Source organism: Tasmannia lanceolata, unplaced genomic scaffold, assembly GCF_043159265.1.
Source record: "Tasmannia lanceolata isolate RefF3 unplaced genomic scaffold, GAP_Taslan_0.1 ptg000018l, whole genome shotgun sequence".
Taxonomy (NCBI): Eukaryota; Viridiplantae; Streptophyta; class Magnoliopsida; order Canellales; family Winteraceae; genus Tasmannia; species Tasmannia lanceolata.
The window spans coordinates 20,944,543-20,960,330 of record NW_027518695.1 but is presented as its reverse complement, the minus strand read 5'-3'; the positions used below and the strand labels follow the sequence as shown (position 1 = coordinate 20,960,330).

Below are 15,788 nucleotides of genomic sequence, written 5' to 3'. Positions count from 1 at the left end.
ACTTATCATTACCCAAGGAACTAGGTACGTATCACATGGTGATTTTCTGCCTTTATATCTCCCGTCTTCTCCTCTTCCAGCCTTTGTTCATCTGTCTTTTTATCTCCCATCTTCTCCTGTTCCGATCATATGCACACCCCATCTATAAGATCAATGTCGACAAAATCAAAGGTTTATAATGCTCCTAGAGCCATGCTTATTCTTGGATCATTCAATTGTGAGAGAAGCTGCATTGAGCTAGACTTGTGGTGAATATGTGACACATGACACATGCATGGGCCTAGAGTCATCTTTCTTTACTTTCTCTCTTTCTATTTTTTTTGTGTAAAAAAGAAGCCTTCTTTTTACACGGTTAAGGAAAAACCTTTGGATTTTAGCTTGCATTCGGTGACCATTCTCCACCCACTTTTTTAGTTGTGGTGAATGAGGGAAAAAAAAGAAAAGAATCTGAAGAAGCCTGTTCGGCAACCTGGATCGGTAGAGCCAGTTTCTCAGGTTGTCGCAATTTGTGCTGCTAAAAGATGAGAAAAGATAAGATTTTCCAACATGGAGTTTTTTCGAAAGATTGTCAACATCCCGTTTAGTTGGGGGAGAATGAGAAGCCTTACTGAACATGTTGTTAGAATTATTAATTTTATTTTGGGATTTGCTGGGGTACACACAAAAGGCATTTTGCAGATGCTCTATCGCATGCCAGAGCAGCCACCTCTTGAATGAAGACAAAATCTGCTGAAAAGTGAGCCTCTGTGGCTACTCTGACATGTGCGAAATGCCTTTTGCGATGGAGGCTAGCAAATCCCTTTTATTTTATAGGGATTTGCTAGGGTCCATCGCAAAAGGCATTTCACAGCTGGTCTGTCGCATGTCAGACCAGCCATTTTTTTGAATGAATACAACAGCTTTTGTCTCCATTCACGAGGTGGCTGGTCTGATGTGCGATAGACTAGCCACGAAATGCCTTTTGTGATGGACGCTAGCAATTCCCTATTTTATATAGTTATGTTTTCTTCTTTTCATGAGTTTTCGTTACCAATTGTAGATTATATGTATAAATTTAACTGCATTATAATATAGTATGCAATAATATATAGATTCATTCAATATTATTGTTTGATAGGTATGATATTTAATAGCTAAAAGCAATTTAAATTTATAAGGTATTTAATAGTTGTAGAGAATTTACAATTATACAACAACTATAAAGAAATTTGCATTTATAGGATATTTAACAGATAAAGAAAAATTTACATTTATAAGGTTCTAAATAATTAATATATAGATTCCTTCAATATTATTGTTTGTTATGTAAGATATTTAATATCGCAAAGAAATTTAAATCTGTAAGGAAGTTCGTCGTTGTTGAGAGTTTACACTTGTATAATATCTATAAGGAAATTTGCGGTTATAAGTTATTCAATAGATAAGGGAAATTTTACATTTATATAGTATAGATAATTTGCATATAATGATTATGATGGTTTTATAAACTAAACAATTTATGGCTTACAAAGAGGCCTTAATGTCACATTTACAAATAAGATAAACATCAAATAATATTTGTGAATATTGCAGAGAAGGTTTGGATGCATGAAGCACTGCTGATGATCTGTAAAGAGGGATTCTTTACCACCAGCTTCTACTTTAAATGATCTAAAATAGTTAGAGAATTGTCTTTGATAATCAGAACATCTTGCCTTCATTAATTTTAGAAGATAATTTGTACACAATTCATCTGTTTACAAGGTCAAGAAAAGGTTTTCAAACATGGAAAGAGCTTATTTCAAAGGACAGTTACAGGATAAAGCAACAAAGCTCTCACACAACACAGAGAAAAGGAGCGTCTGTTCCTAACCGAACTATATTATAACATGAGATTCTCGCCTTGCCCACAGAAGATCAATGACTTGTTTTCAACAGAAGCGAAGAACAACGCCGATCACTTTGCAGTCATAGAATGCAAGCTGTTATACTGGTTTTTTCTGCAACCTATAGGTGTCAATCTTATGGACCCAGTACCAATCCACCGGTCATTTACCGATAAGAGTTGGAGGAATGGTTTAAAGGTGGAGTGTTGAAGCTAAAATTTTCTCCCTGGTCTTGTCTAGACACACAATGGCCTGTGCCATCTTTGAAAACTTCCATAATATGATGCAATTGGGGGTTGGTTGAATCACCTTACCACAACTGGAACTTCTGGTGATTTGGATTTGTTCTTTGTCCGGTCTTTGCTTCTGCTTGATTGATCTATTTTCGTAACTTCAGCTGTTCCAACACCAAGATCAATGCTAATCACGTCGCTTTCTTCTGACTGTTCGTAGTGCTGAGGAATTTCTTTTGTTCAAAGCTGCTGACATGTAACCTGTTTAGAGCATTGGCTGTGTTTAATATCATGGACCCGGAGTGGTCTGACTACTAGTCCTCGCGGCAGGAATGTCGTGGTTATGTTTTCCTTCGTATGTGAACATAATGGCCTTCAGATCATGTGATGCCCTCTCAACGTGCTTCCTAGCAGGGCATCCAGCGTTTGTGCATTTGTAGTAAGTCCTGCATAACATGACTAGGATAAGAATACCCACAGATCTCAAAGGCAGAAGAATATGAAGCAAGCTTTGGAGTTGCTAGTTGCAGAAAAATGGCAAATGTTGCGACGCTATAAATCATGAATCCACTGAACCAACTTCGTGAAGAAAGTCCAGCGACAGTAAATGCAAAATTTTAACAAGAATCAAATTGAGAGAGCATGTGAACCAAGAAGCTTTCTCAGGTGCCTGCCATTATATAAAAAGAGCTAAAAATGTGTACTCTGCGTAATCAGAAAATAAAAGGGAAAAGAAAACCTACACCATGTTCACCAGAGATTAGAGATGCATGTCCTGACTGAGATCCATCAGATAAGATGAAGAAAAGATGAGTTTATGTAAAATATGAAAATGACTATTTGCCTTCTGCTGCCCTCTCAAGGAACTTCTTGAACAATACCTAAACTATGCAGATCTGAATCTTCAAGGGATGTAAATGCTGTGAGAAACATATCATAAATAACAAGAATAAGGTCATTTCACATCCACGCCACTAGTTGAAATGGGGCATTGCATTTTTTTAGCTGTAAACTCAGTTCAGTTACTTTATTACAGAAACAAATTATGCTTTCTCATATAAGTCACTTAGGTTACATTTGAGCCATCCTATTATAAATGTCAAGATTATGAGATGTCAAGACACTAAAATGAGCACCGTTATAAGATGTCTCTACAATAGAATGTGCAAGAAACAAACTTAACCTAAGGATGCAGTCTTATTTGAATATAATTTTATACATAAATGGCGGTCATAAAAAATTTTATATGAATCTTAGTTAATGGCTCCCAAAGTGACCTTAATGTCACATTTACAAATAAGATTAACTTTGAATAATCTCATTTGCAAAAGAACTGATTATGGTTGTATCCAAAGAGTCCCTAAAACAACTAAGAAATGAAAAAGAAACTACTCTAACCACTATCAGATATAGAATAGAAAGATGCACCTATCAGGCATTCAGTAGCCATGTTCACCTCTAAGAGGACAGGTGAAACTGCAATGTGACCCCAAGAAGCCTTATTTGATAATACTAGCTTACGGAAACAAAGACAATCCATGTGCCTGAAGTAAAAGAGAAACATGCACAAACCAAAAGCTTTCACCTGAATTGACAATGCACATTTCCACCATTTATTGCAGGTAAAGTTATGCATTCATTTGTACTGGACAAGTAGCCAAAGCATTTTCTGGAGATACATGTATAACCAGGATAAGATGCATGGATAATAATACTTTGCTACTACTGCAGAACCTTTCAAACTTCATTTTGGTCAGAAAAGAAATTCAGTTGCTTAGAAATCAGGAAGAGACACAGGCTAGTTTTGACGAGTTGATTTTTCTGTTAGGCTCCGTTTCTTTCGACGTAAAATTGCATGTAGAATTTGTTTTATTCTACATGCATTTTTATGTAGTAAAGAAACTAAATCAAGACAAGAAATCAAAGTCACACCCCACCCGCCCCACACCCCCCACCCCCCCCCCCCCCCAACCCCCACCCACGCACCCTCTCTTTTCCTGACGCCAAAAAATTCCCAATTGCTCTGCTTGCTGTACTTGAAGGTCCATATGTATCATTCCAGCAAGTACTGAAAATTGCAGATAAAGATGAAGGCAGAGTTCAGAGTTATTATGTGTCTGTTATCAACATATGGAGGAGGCCTGTCTCTGTGCTTGCAACAGTGTTAACTGAATGAAATGAACAGAAACATTCTTCCACAAATTTTATGATCCAAGTATCATCCAAGGAAAGGGTAAGTATAAAAGAGAAAGGAGGACCAAAAGCAATAAGATAATCGCTTCTGCCTATTAGTTGTCTGATCCCAAGTAGTAACAGATACCTTGGATTAGGGTTCCATTTCACGACTTTCTGCCCATATTTACGCCAACGATACCCATCATCCAGGATATCGACCTCACTCATAGTTTGTACAACAACACGTCGGGTTACTTTAACCATCGGAGGAGTAACATCTATACCGCCAATATCTTTCTTCCTGCTTGCAATTTTATTCGAGAGTAGAATAGAATTTAGCATTTATGTGTGCACCTTTTTATATGTAAAGGCCATACAAGTAAATTCAAACTAAGGCACCTTCGCTTTGACTCCGGATCATCATCACCAATCTTGTTGGATCGTCCACATGCACCTTCCATATATCATCACTTACTTAGACAGGAGAAAGCTCAGAGGCACTATTTGGATCAATAATGTGAGCTATATGGGCATTTGAATTTGATGGCTTCTCTGCAAGAAAAACAGTATGTAAAAATCTTCCAAAATTTCATTTTTAAATAGAATTTACAAACACAAAAATATCATTATCAGTGGAACAATATACAATACCTTCTGCACTGATTAAAGAAGAAAACCCACCGACCGCTAATCGACGACTAGTTTGAAGTTTAGGATGGTTATGCTGACCCTTATATATAGTCCCCGTAATTTGCCCATCATGTGAGCGTTCCAATTGCTTTTTCACTTGAAGGATGTGCACATTTATAATAGCTCCGTGGAAATTCACTTCCTTTAACATATTTCTGCCCATATTTTCGCCAATTATACCCATCTTCTGACGATCTCTCATCTACGATCAAAGGATTAGGTTCTTTAGGATCAGATTGTGATGCTTGGATCCCACGGTCCGAGACCTGCCACTGCTGTGATTCATCGGAAATAACTTCAGAAGGTGCACTAGCCATCAAGGTAACCATGTGAGCTGGTGGATTTGAAGGTGTTACAGATAGAGACAAATTCTGCGAAGTGACTGCCCCGTTCTCGGTTGTAACTGAAGGTGGACATGTAAATACTTGGGACTGGCGACCCTGGACTTGTGCAAATGGCTTAGCGTGAGTAGTTTGAACAAACAGAAGGCTTAAATTAAAAAAAAAGAACGTTAGGCAACCAGTGCCAGTAAACCTGGCCAAATCGCCTATGTAAACTACTAAACTGAACATACATAGAAACCAAAAATAAGCTAGTAGAATGAAAGCTAACGAACGCATGTAAAATAGAAAACAGAACCTAACTCCTCATAGAAGCAGTTAAGATCAATCAGAAGCAATCACCTGCATCCTCATTAGGATGCCTCCCACATTTTACAACATTTTAGACGAGAAATCAATTTATTTGTAATGGTCGTATCTTCCAAGTGAAAACAATGTCCAAACAACCTCACTTCAACTTCTTTATTGAATATTAAAAATAGCCCTTTTAAAAATAAAATAAAATTATATATATATGTGTGTGTGTGTGTGTGTGTGTGTGTGTGTGTGTGTGTGTGTGTGTGTGTGTGGGTGATGATAAATTCGCACCCCTGTAGGATGGGTTTACACCCCTTTAAGGGTGAATTGACGTCAAAAAGCGTTAAAGTCTGACGCTTTTTGACGTTTTCTGCCGTCAATTCACCTTATAGGCTGTGAATCATCCTACAGGGGGTGCGGATTTATCATCTCCCTATATGTACTTTTTCTTTTTATTTACCGTGAATGATTCCATCATTCAATATAGTATGCCTGGTCCGAATCAGGCATATTTGTGTTTTACTTCCCGTAACTCTTCCTCAGCTAGGTTTGGGCAGAATAGCAGAGCAAATACAAGTATTAGTAGAATAGCAAAGCAAAAATGTCTAATGCTATATATATAAAACAAATAGCATTAGAACAATAAATTGCATCAGCATTCGGCATTAGCTATTTGGGAGATTTACTGCTGGAAACACCATTCCTTTGAGGGAACATATATTATATGCATATATCCGAGTTTTTATATGATGTCCAGGCGTACCTGCTCGTAATCAAGGCGCTTCCCTTGACATTTGATCCAACAGCAGCCCACTTTATATGAGGCTGCTGTCTGATCAAAAGACAAGGGTGGCACTTCTGCCATACCCTGAATGCTTGAATTTTGCATGTGCGCGCGAACTGCATATAATCTCACTTATATATCCAATGAGGTGAACCAATGCTGCACCTGACCCTTTTTGGGGATTGACATGTCCAAGCATCATACTGTTAGAACTTCTCGAACAAAATAAGTAGGGGTATTTTGGTCATTATATTACTCATGTATCAATTGTATTAAATAATTTTGATGAATGAAGAAACTGAGTTTAGACTCCCCACACGATTTTCTATCCTTTGTCTCTTCTCTACTTTCATCTCATTTTCATATGTAAGATAAATTTTACATGTAAGATAAATTTATCCTTTGGAATGAAATATCTAGGTGACCCACACAACTTTCCAGGAGTCGAGGGTGAGAGAACCCCAAAAATGGATTTATTTCTCATAATCGGTTTCACACGATGAACTACAAGTCAGTTTAACACTGCTGCAGTTTATAATAAGAATATTAATGGAAAGAAAGGGGAAATGGTTAGAGAACTGAACAATTATTGCATCATGGTAAGAGCTCTTTAGCATCTCGTGTTTACACCTAGCACGTGTAATAAATTAAGTTTTTCAATATCTAGATGATTCAACAGAGTAGCATCTACATATAACCAAATGTATCGTGAGGAAGAGTAGAGGAATGCTAGATCATGGACTATTTTAAAGAGCGCATCACAATAAGGCAATCAGAGTGTATGGATATTAAGATGTTGATTGGCAGAGATATTCAAACACACAAGGGTCAGTTACAGGGTATTGCATTTTAGTGAATGATTGTGTAACCTCCTAGAGCAATAAGAAACATGACAATTGCCAGATCCAGTGTAGATGCAGAATATAGAGCTATGGCCTCCACTACAACAGAGCTCACTTCGTTGGGGAATCTCTTGCAGGAACTTCATTTACACTGATGTGACAACCAAAGTGCGATCAAGCTATTTCAACCCCAGTTTTCAATGCCAGGATAAAGCACATTGAGATTGATTATCACTTTTCCATGAAAAGGTTGAGAATGGTGTGTAAAGTTATGATGAGGTTATGATGAAACTGAGTTCAGAACCCATCCACACACTATTTCTCTCCTCTTCTCTGTTTTCACCCCATTATCATATTTACAATTCTACACAATACTATTACCTGACTCATGCCTGTGTACCTTAGTGCAACAAGCAACCAGCAAATTCAGGGCAGCATGTTGAGCTTTCTTTTTCTTTTCTTGTATTTTATCGCATTATTATTATTGTTGCTGTTGTTATCATTCTTTTGGTTGATGGAGATTTTCTACCTGACATAGCAAACCTTATTGCAACAAGGGACCAACATATTCCGGGCAGCATGTTGCACCTTCTTTTTCTTTTCTTATATTTTATATATTATTCTGTTGTTGTTATTATATGATTGAGTAAGATCTTTTACCGCACATAGTTTGCTTGCTTTTCTCACACTTCATCATTTAAATCACTCATAATGATATGCATCTTTCGGCCTTTCTCAGCATCATTCAAATTGTTGATATGCATCTTCCCCTCCCATCAGATTTCTGCTTGAATTGATTCAATGCACAGTAATTGTCATTCAATTAAAGACTGACGAAGTCTTTAGGCTACATCTTTGGCCACAAATATGGGTTACATGTTATATGTCCTTTATCACTCTTGCTCCAGTCTGCAACTTCCCATTTGTTTCTTGCTATCAAATTTTGGCACTACCGTCGTGAAGAACTAATGGCAGATGAATTCTGTTTAGGTCAATAAGCATTCAATCAAGTATAGCAGGCAACAACTAAGAATCCAAGGCGTCATTGTGCATATTTCCTGCAAAGGCTTGAAGTCATGACATTGAGCTTTTGTCTTTTTGTCTTCCTGCAAAGGCTTGAAATCATGACATTGAGCTTGGGCGTGCAACCCTCGGATTAAACTAAAGACAAAAAGTTTAGTCCCACATTAGAGATGGAGAAAAAAGAGAACTTTTACTACCTATAAAGGTAGGGTTGAAGAAAGACTTGGGTCTTCTAGGAGAAAAACAAACGATAAAAAGGAACAAGAACAAGCTAGTAACAAAACATTAGGGTGGAAGAGAATCGAATAGCACAAACTCCTCCAGGAAGACACAATCTCTTGCTAGAGCATCTGCCATCGAATTAGCAGACCTACGAATATGCCTGACGAGAAAAGATGAAGAAAGCGTCCAATCACCTATCTCGTCAAAAAAGATGATCGAACTCCAAGGGTGAGTAGCCGAATCATTAAGCCAACGAATGACATTGAGAGAATCCCCCTCAATCACTGCATTATAATCTCTGACTAGAAACTTGATACGCTGGAAAACAACTCTCACTATCATGACAGTAACTAAACAGTGAAGTACAGAGATTTGCATAACAAGGAGTATCTTAGAGACTGGCTGTAGTCGTTAAATCTCCACTTTCATAATTTTTAATAACCCAACATCTATAGAAGGTCATAAACTTGATATTCACTTTGTCCGTAGCATTTCCATCAGGAAGCAAAGAATATGGAAATCTCTACTTTTATAATCATTTTGTCCACACGAAAGCAAAGAATCCCACATCGAAAAAGTGAATGGATGTGGATCGGCTTATACCTCCTTAATGGCTAGCTTTTAAGGGTGACTCCTACTTGATTCCCAACAAAGTGGTATCAAAGCCAGGGCGTGGTAACCCCAGTGTGTCTCCGAGGATGGAAAAAATCCTCCAGGGAATATCTCGGTAACCCCGGTGTACCTTCGAGCATAGTGAAATTCCCTTGGATAAAATCTTGTAGTTCCCATGCTACCGTCGCGTGGAGGAGGAGATTGTTGGGGGTTCCATGCGAAAGAAAAGAATCTCCATCATGCTACCGTCGAGTGGAGGAGGAGATTGTTGGGGGTTCCATGCGAAAGCAAAGAATCCCCATCGGAAAAGTGAATGGATGTGGATAGGCTTATAAGGACTTGGGCACCCTCCCCTTAATTGCTAGAGTTAAAGGGTGAGTTCTACCTGGATCCAAACAATGAGAAACTGGTTAAGGAATGGTAGGCAACTTCCATTTCTCATAGATGGTGCACTAATCCTAGGTATCCTTCAAAATAGGTAAAGTACCTGTTGGAATTTTGGTTGGAAGATTGAAAACAAACAATCTTTGACTTAAATCTCCATGTTTTGTCTTTTTGTGTTCCTGCAAAGGCTTGAAGTCATGACATTGAGCTTTTGTCTTTTTGTCTTCCTGCAAAGGCTTGAAATCATGACATTGAGCTTGGGCGTGCAACCCTCGGATTTAACTAAAGGCAAAAAGTTTAGTCCCACATTAGAGACGGAGAAAAAAGAGAACTTTTACTACCTATAAAGGTAGGGTTGAAGAAAAACTTGGGTCTTCTAGGAGCATTGGAATTATTTGGGTGGTCCTATTTTAAGATGGACTAAAACAAACAAACAAACACATGTGCAGGCTTGCATCCGAGTCGGGGCATGACCCGGTGCTGAGCAAGTGGGTTGTTATTTTAAAAGGGCGATTTTTTCAAATAATTAAACGGTTACTAATGTTGGAGACTTTACTTTTTCCTCATATGATTGGTTAATTTACTAAAGCGTTTTTTTAGTTAAAAACACTAATTCTGGAAAATATTGGGTTTGCAGGGATTGGTGAGGCTCAAGGCCTTATGTTTATAATGAGTGGTTTTTCTAGCGTGATGATAGTTTCATATTGAGTGATCTTTACATGGGGTTGTAGGTCCATCACAACAGACTATAGTTAGTTGAGGAATGACAAAATGGGGTGTCTACACCAGGTCAATCATTTTCATGAACAATTGTTTTAGAATTTGCGCCTATTTTGATTGGGTGGCCTTACATCGGCGGTGGTGACAGCCAGGGCTGATCATCAAAGCCTTCTTTGGCTTGGGTAAGGGCACCCGTTATGGTTAAGGTGCATTGGGAAAGAGATTTTACAAATGCATGTTTTAATAAAGAAATCTCAAAACGGTGTAAAAGTATGAAAGTATGTGTAAAATGATTGGAAATTTTCTTTTCCAATGCACCTTAACGGGTGCCCTTAGGGCACTCATTAGCAAAACCCTTAATCCTAGTTCTATGCGGTTTGCTCTTATACCAAATGTACAACTATATCAAACATATATACCTTAGATTAACTTTAGATCTAGTATAAAAAACATCTAATGTAATTGATCTAAGAAATTAAATAATTTTATTAATCTAACATTAGATCTAACTAATCCAATACTTCTCTCGGTTTCGATCTTGTAATGTGGCTAGATCACTTGTCAATGGATGGTAGTGGGGACCAATTCCATATAAATAAAAACATCGTGTTAGATTTCTAGCCATCATAGTAGAGCTCTAACCTGTGAGAGTGTAATTTTGGGTAATATTTTTGTGATTCTTCTACGAAATGGACTGACACGGGATAATAAGAATCTTCGGAGCGGATCATAGTCACTTTGGAAAATCTCATTAGTCCACATACTTAAGGAAGCTAGTCACTGTACAGCATTATCGAAGTTTTACTGGCCATTTGGTTTTCAAGGAATAGATTTGCATGGCTACCTCTCTTATCACAACAAAGATAGGCTCTTTATTGCACTTGGCCATATGTGTCAAGTTACCCAACCCCAAAATTTGAAACTTTCGTAAAAGTAGATAAGAAAGACATCGTGAAAGAGAAGCAACTTAGATCCATTTTGGAGTCTAGGTAAAAATCAAAATTTAATTTTCTAGCATTTGAAGAGGATTTGTTACCATCTAATTAAGGGTGCAATTGGGTCGGACCCAACTTGACCCCGACTGGTTTAACCCGATTCAGCTCAGGTTGGGTTGGCCTTCCCTTGAGTTGGGATGGGAAAAGCCAATACAGTTGGGCTAGGGTTGAGGCATTGGGCAACCCTAAAACAATTTTTTTGTGATTTTATTGAGACTTGAACCCAACTTTACTTGACCTGACCTGAACCCAATATCCATTTTTTTTTTAAGGGAAATGATAAATGCACCCCTTTTCATCACTTGGGACACCCAGCTGCATTGTACGTGGCAAGCAGGTCACTTCATTCCTTCAAAAGTGGAGTACATCAGCACCTTTTCAGTCATAGATACATTGTAGCTGGGTGTCCCAAGTAATGAAAAGGAGCGCATTTATCATTTCTCTCTCTTTTTTTTTTGTATTTTTTGTCTCTTTTTGCCCCGGGTCAAGGTGGCAATTGGGCTGTGCCGGCCCGCGGCACGCCCGGCACGACACGATTACTACAGTGACGTGGGCCGTGCCGGGCTAGGCTTGCCAGCCCACTTGCAATTTTGCCTTTGTTTTTTTGTGTTTTTTTGAAATCTTTTGTGTTTTCTCAAAAATACCCCTTAAAGTTAGGAAAAACGGCTAGTGAGGGGGGTAATTTCGAAAATTACATTGTATAATTTCTTGTGTTCCAAAAATACCCTTCCCAACAACTATATTTGGGGGGTACTTTAGATATTACACATGTTTTTACTAAAATAACCCCCCAACAACTATATTTGAGAGTACTTTAGGGATTACTCATGTTTTTACCAAAATAACTCCCCTCCTCCCAACAACTATATTTGGAGGTACTTTAGGGATTACACATGTTTTTACCAAAATAACCCCCCCCCCCCAACAACTATATTTTTTGGGTATTTTGGTAACTTATTATATTACAAGTCTTATAAATATCACCCCCCTCCCTTCATTTCTCACCCTCAATTACTCTCTTATTACTTTCTTCTTACTCTCACTTATTGCTCTCTCTCTTTCATATTACTCTCTCTAATTACATCAAATTCTCTTATTACATCCAATTCTTTAATCCTTCTCTCTTATTACTCTCTCTAATCCTTCTCTCTGTTACGCACTTCGATTAGCGATTAAGAAGAAGGGATTAAGGAGGTGCTTAAAAACTTGCGGTAATTAGTATTCAAGAAGGCGCTTAACAACTCCGTGGGCAATTCAAACAAAGTTGAGGTATTTAGAATTTATTTTTTAAAATTTACTTATAGCCCATCTTTGTAATTGTTTTAAAATGGCCGGTTCAATTGACAACTATTTTCAACCAAATGAAATCATGGGAAATGATGAATTACTGGAGGCTTGTGTAGAACCTTGGAATGATGATACATATACTCCAGAATCTGAATATCCAATTGCTCATGAACCTACCGAAGGACCTTGTAGTACTAGTGGGAGTCAAGCTTCTAGTACTAAAATGTCCAGAAGTAGGATTTCTCAAGTATGGAAGTTCATTACCATTGAAGAAAAGAAGGATTCTAAGGGAGTTTTAGAACAAAGAGCTATTTGTAAATTATGTAAAAAAAAATTTAGTTGTAAGAGTAAAGGTGGAACAGGGCACTTGACAAGGCATTCCACTGTTTGTAGTGCAAACCCAATTAAGACTCACTTCTATTGCATTAGGAAATTTTTCTTATTTTCAAGATAGGAATAGGAGAGAACTAGTATCATACATCGTACAAGATTAGCAACCATTTATTATGGCCGAAAGTAAAAGATTTGAAAAATATATTCAAAAAGCTCTAAATCCTGCTTTTAAAAAGGTGACTAGAAATACTATAAAATCAGATTTCTTTAAATTACATATTGAAAGCAAAGAACGATTGATTTCAAGTTTTAAAAATTTTAATGGAAAAATTGCACTTACTTCTGATATTTGGACTAGTAAACAAAATGAATGCTATATTTGTGTAACAGGACATTATATTAATTTGAACTGGATGTTAGAAAAAAAAGAATACTTAGTTTTACTCAATTAGAATTCCCGCATAATGGTCATTCTATATCAAAATCTATATTATCTACTGTTCACGATTTTAAAATTCAAAATAAATTTTTTTCTATTAGCTTCGATAATGCTAGTAATAATACTGCATCAATAGGGTTATTAAAATCTCAATTGAAACCTATTTTAGATGGACAACTATTTCATATTAGATGTGCATGCCATATTTTAAATTTAACTATACAAGATGGTTTATCGAAAATTGCACCACATATAGAGATTATCACGAATTGTCTTCAATTTATTCAGTCTTCAGGGCATAGAAGACAAGAATTTAAAGCTTTATGTAAAAATTTTGAAAAAAACTAGAAAAAAATCCCCTTAGATATTAAAACTAGGTGGAATTCAACTTATAAAATGTTAAAAGCATAATTTGAGTTCAAAACTATAATTACAACATTTTGCCAATAACATATGCCCCACCTTGCAATCATACTATATCTCTAGAATATTTGAACAATTGTGAAATTATTGCAGAGTTATTAGAAGTATTTTTAAATGCAACTAATATTCTTTCCGGTGTTTACTATCCAACTTCACAATTAATTTTGGGTCAAATATATAAAATTACTATTTGTTTTAAAAACAATAGATCGAGATTGGAAAATAGAAGTCTACTACATAGAATGAAGGATAAATTTAGAAAATATTTTCAAGAAATTCCTCCTCTATATTTTTTAAGTACAATAATGACCCAATGATCAAGTTACAAGGTTTATAGGTCATTTTAGATGCAAGCAATGAAAACGCACGTATTGGATCTGGGAATAGTATAGATGAGATTACAAATTTATTACATTCTATGTATGCATTGTATGAGACAGAACATGGACATAGAAGACCGAGTTCTTCACAAAACTACCAACCTAGAAATAACTCACTTTGGTCACTAATAAATAAAAAAAGACCTACAAATAGTGCTAGTACATCTTCTGATGAGCTATCATTATATCTGGGAAATGATTATTCAAGCTACCTTAATCCTGATGGATGAGAGAGTTTTGATGTTTTGACATGGTGGAAAGAACATGGAAAAAGTTATCCAGTACTATCCGCCATGACACGTGATCTACTAACCCCCCTAGTGTCCACAGTAGCATCGGAGTCTGCTTTTAGTGCAGGTAACAGGGTCTTAGATGACACACGGAGTAGAATGTCACAAAAAACAGTAGAGGTATGCGTGTGCCTCAAGGACTGGTTGGATACAGATGATAGAGCACAAGACAGAAGAGATGATGACTCAACCGACTCACCTGAAGAAATATAAAGATTCGAATTTTTAAGTCGTTAATTTCTACTTGTACTTCACAATGTATTTGTACTTCATTTTTTTTCTTTTTTTCTTGTATGTTGGTGGGTTAGAGGCAAGGTTCTATGTCCTCCTCTAATACTTTTCTATATTAATAAAATTTTAAGGTGCCGCCCGGGTTCCTGGATAAATATTCCAGGCACAATCGATCTTTGTTTTTAAATTACTTGCAATTTGACTTGCAAATTTTTCATAAATGACTTGCAAAATTTTCCAATTTTTCCCAACAAGTGCATTATCGGAATTCTGAGAATATGTTTTTTTGTACTGGAATTTTTCTCGGAACTCCGAAAATTTTCTCGGAATTTCGAAAAATAATCCAATAGAAAAAAAACATATTCTCGGAATTCCGAGAAAAATTCCAGTAGAAAAAAAACATATTCTCAGAATTCCGAGAACACACTTGTTTGAAAAAAAATAACCGTTACGTGCCAACACGGCACGCCACGCCACGAGTGGGCCGTGCCGTGCCTTAACCCCCCCCCCCCCCCCCCCCTTGGCGTGCCGGCACGGCACGGCCCGTGACCAAATCGTGCCATGCCGGCACGGCCCACGGGCCACGTTGGGCAGAGAATTTTCGTGACGTGCCGTTCGTTTGCCACCTTGAGCCCCGGGCCAACCTGAACCCCACCAACCTGAAAACTAGTGTTAAACAGGTTGGGTTAGGGTTTAAAAATTAAGGACAGGTTTGGGTTTGGTTATGGTTGACCCTCTCAACCCAAGGTTGGGGTTGGGTTGAGTTAGGGTTGAGGTAATGCTACAATGGCTTGAGTTAGGGCTGGCCTCAACCCGGCCTCAGTTGCACTTCTACCATCTATGATTGAATCTCACTTTCACTAGTGGCAACAAGCCAATGATCTAGACCGTTCATTGAATATTCCCCACCATATCTTTAGGGTCATCATACAAAATTTGTACCGATCATCAAACAATCCTAAACACTCAACGAGCCATTTGTAAATCTACGGTTGGATTTGTTGTGACCATCATATTCTAGGCCACCAAATGGTTTAGGCCTCCAAATGGTTTAGACGCATCGCAATTGATGTGACTATAGCACTGGGACCCACCAAGTGATTGAGTCTAGTCGCCAACCATTGATAACGTACGTATGGTCGAGATTAACCAGACAATTTGGGCTGTCCCTCTCCTTCCATGAATAAATTTATCTAAAAGACAAAGGAATCCTAAGTAAGCA

At 37.4% G+C, this 15,788-nt stretch overlaps 1 pseudogene; it reads right to left on the bottom strand.

Annotated features, from left to right (window-relative positions):
- Positions 1–2,031: 2,031 nt before the first annotated feature.
- LOC143850176 (WRKY transcription factor SUSIBA2-like) lies at positions 2,032–8,814 on the bottom strand (annotated as a pseudogene).
- Positions 8,815–15,788: the final 6,974 nt, after the last annotated feature.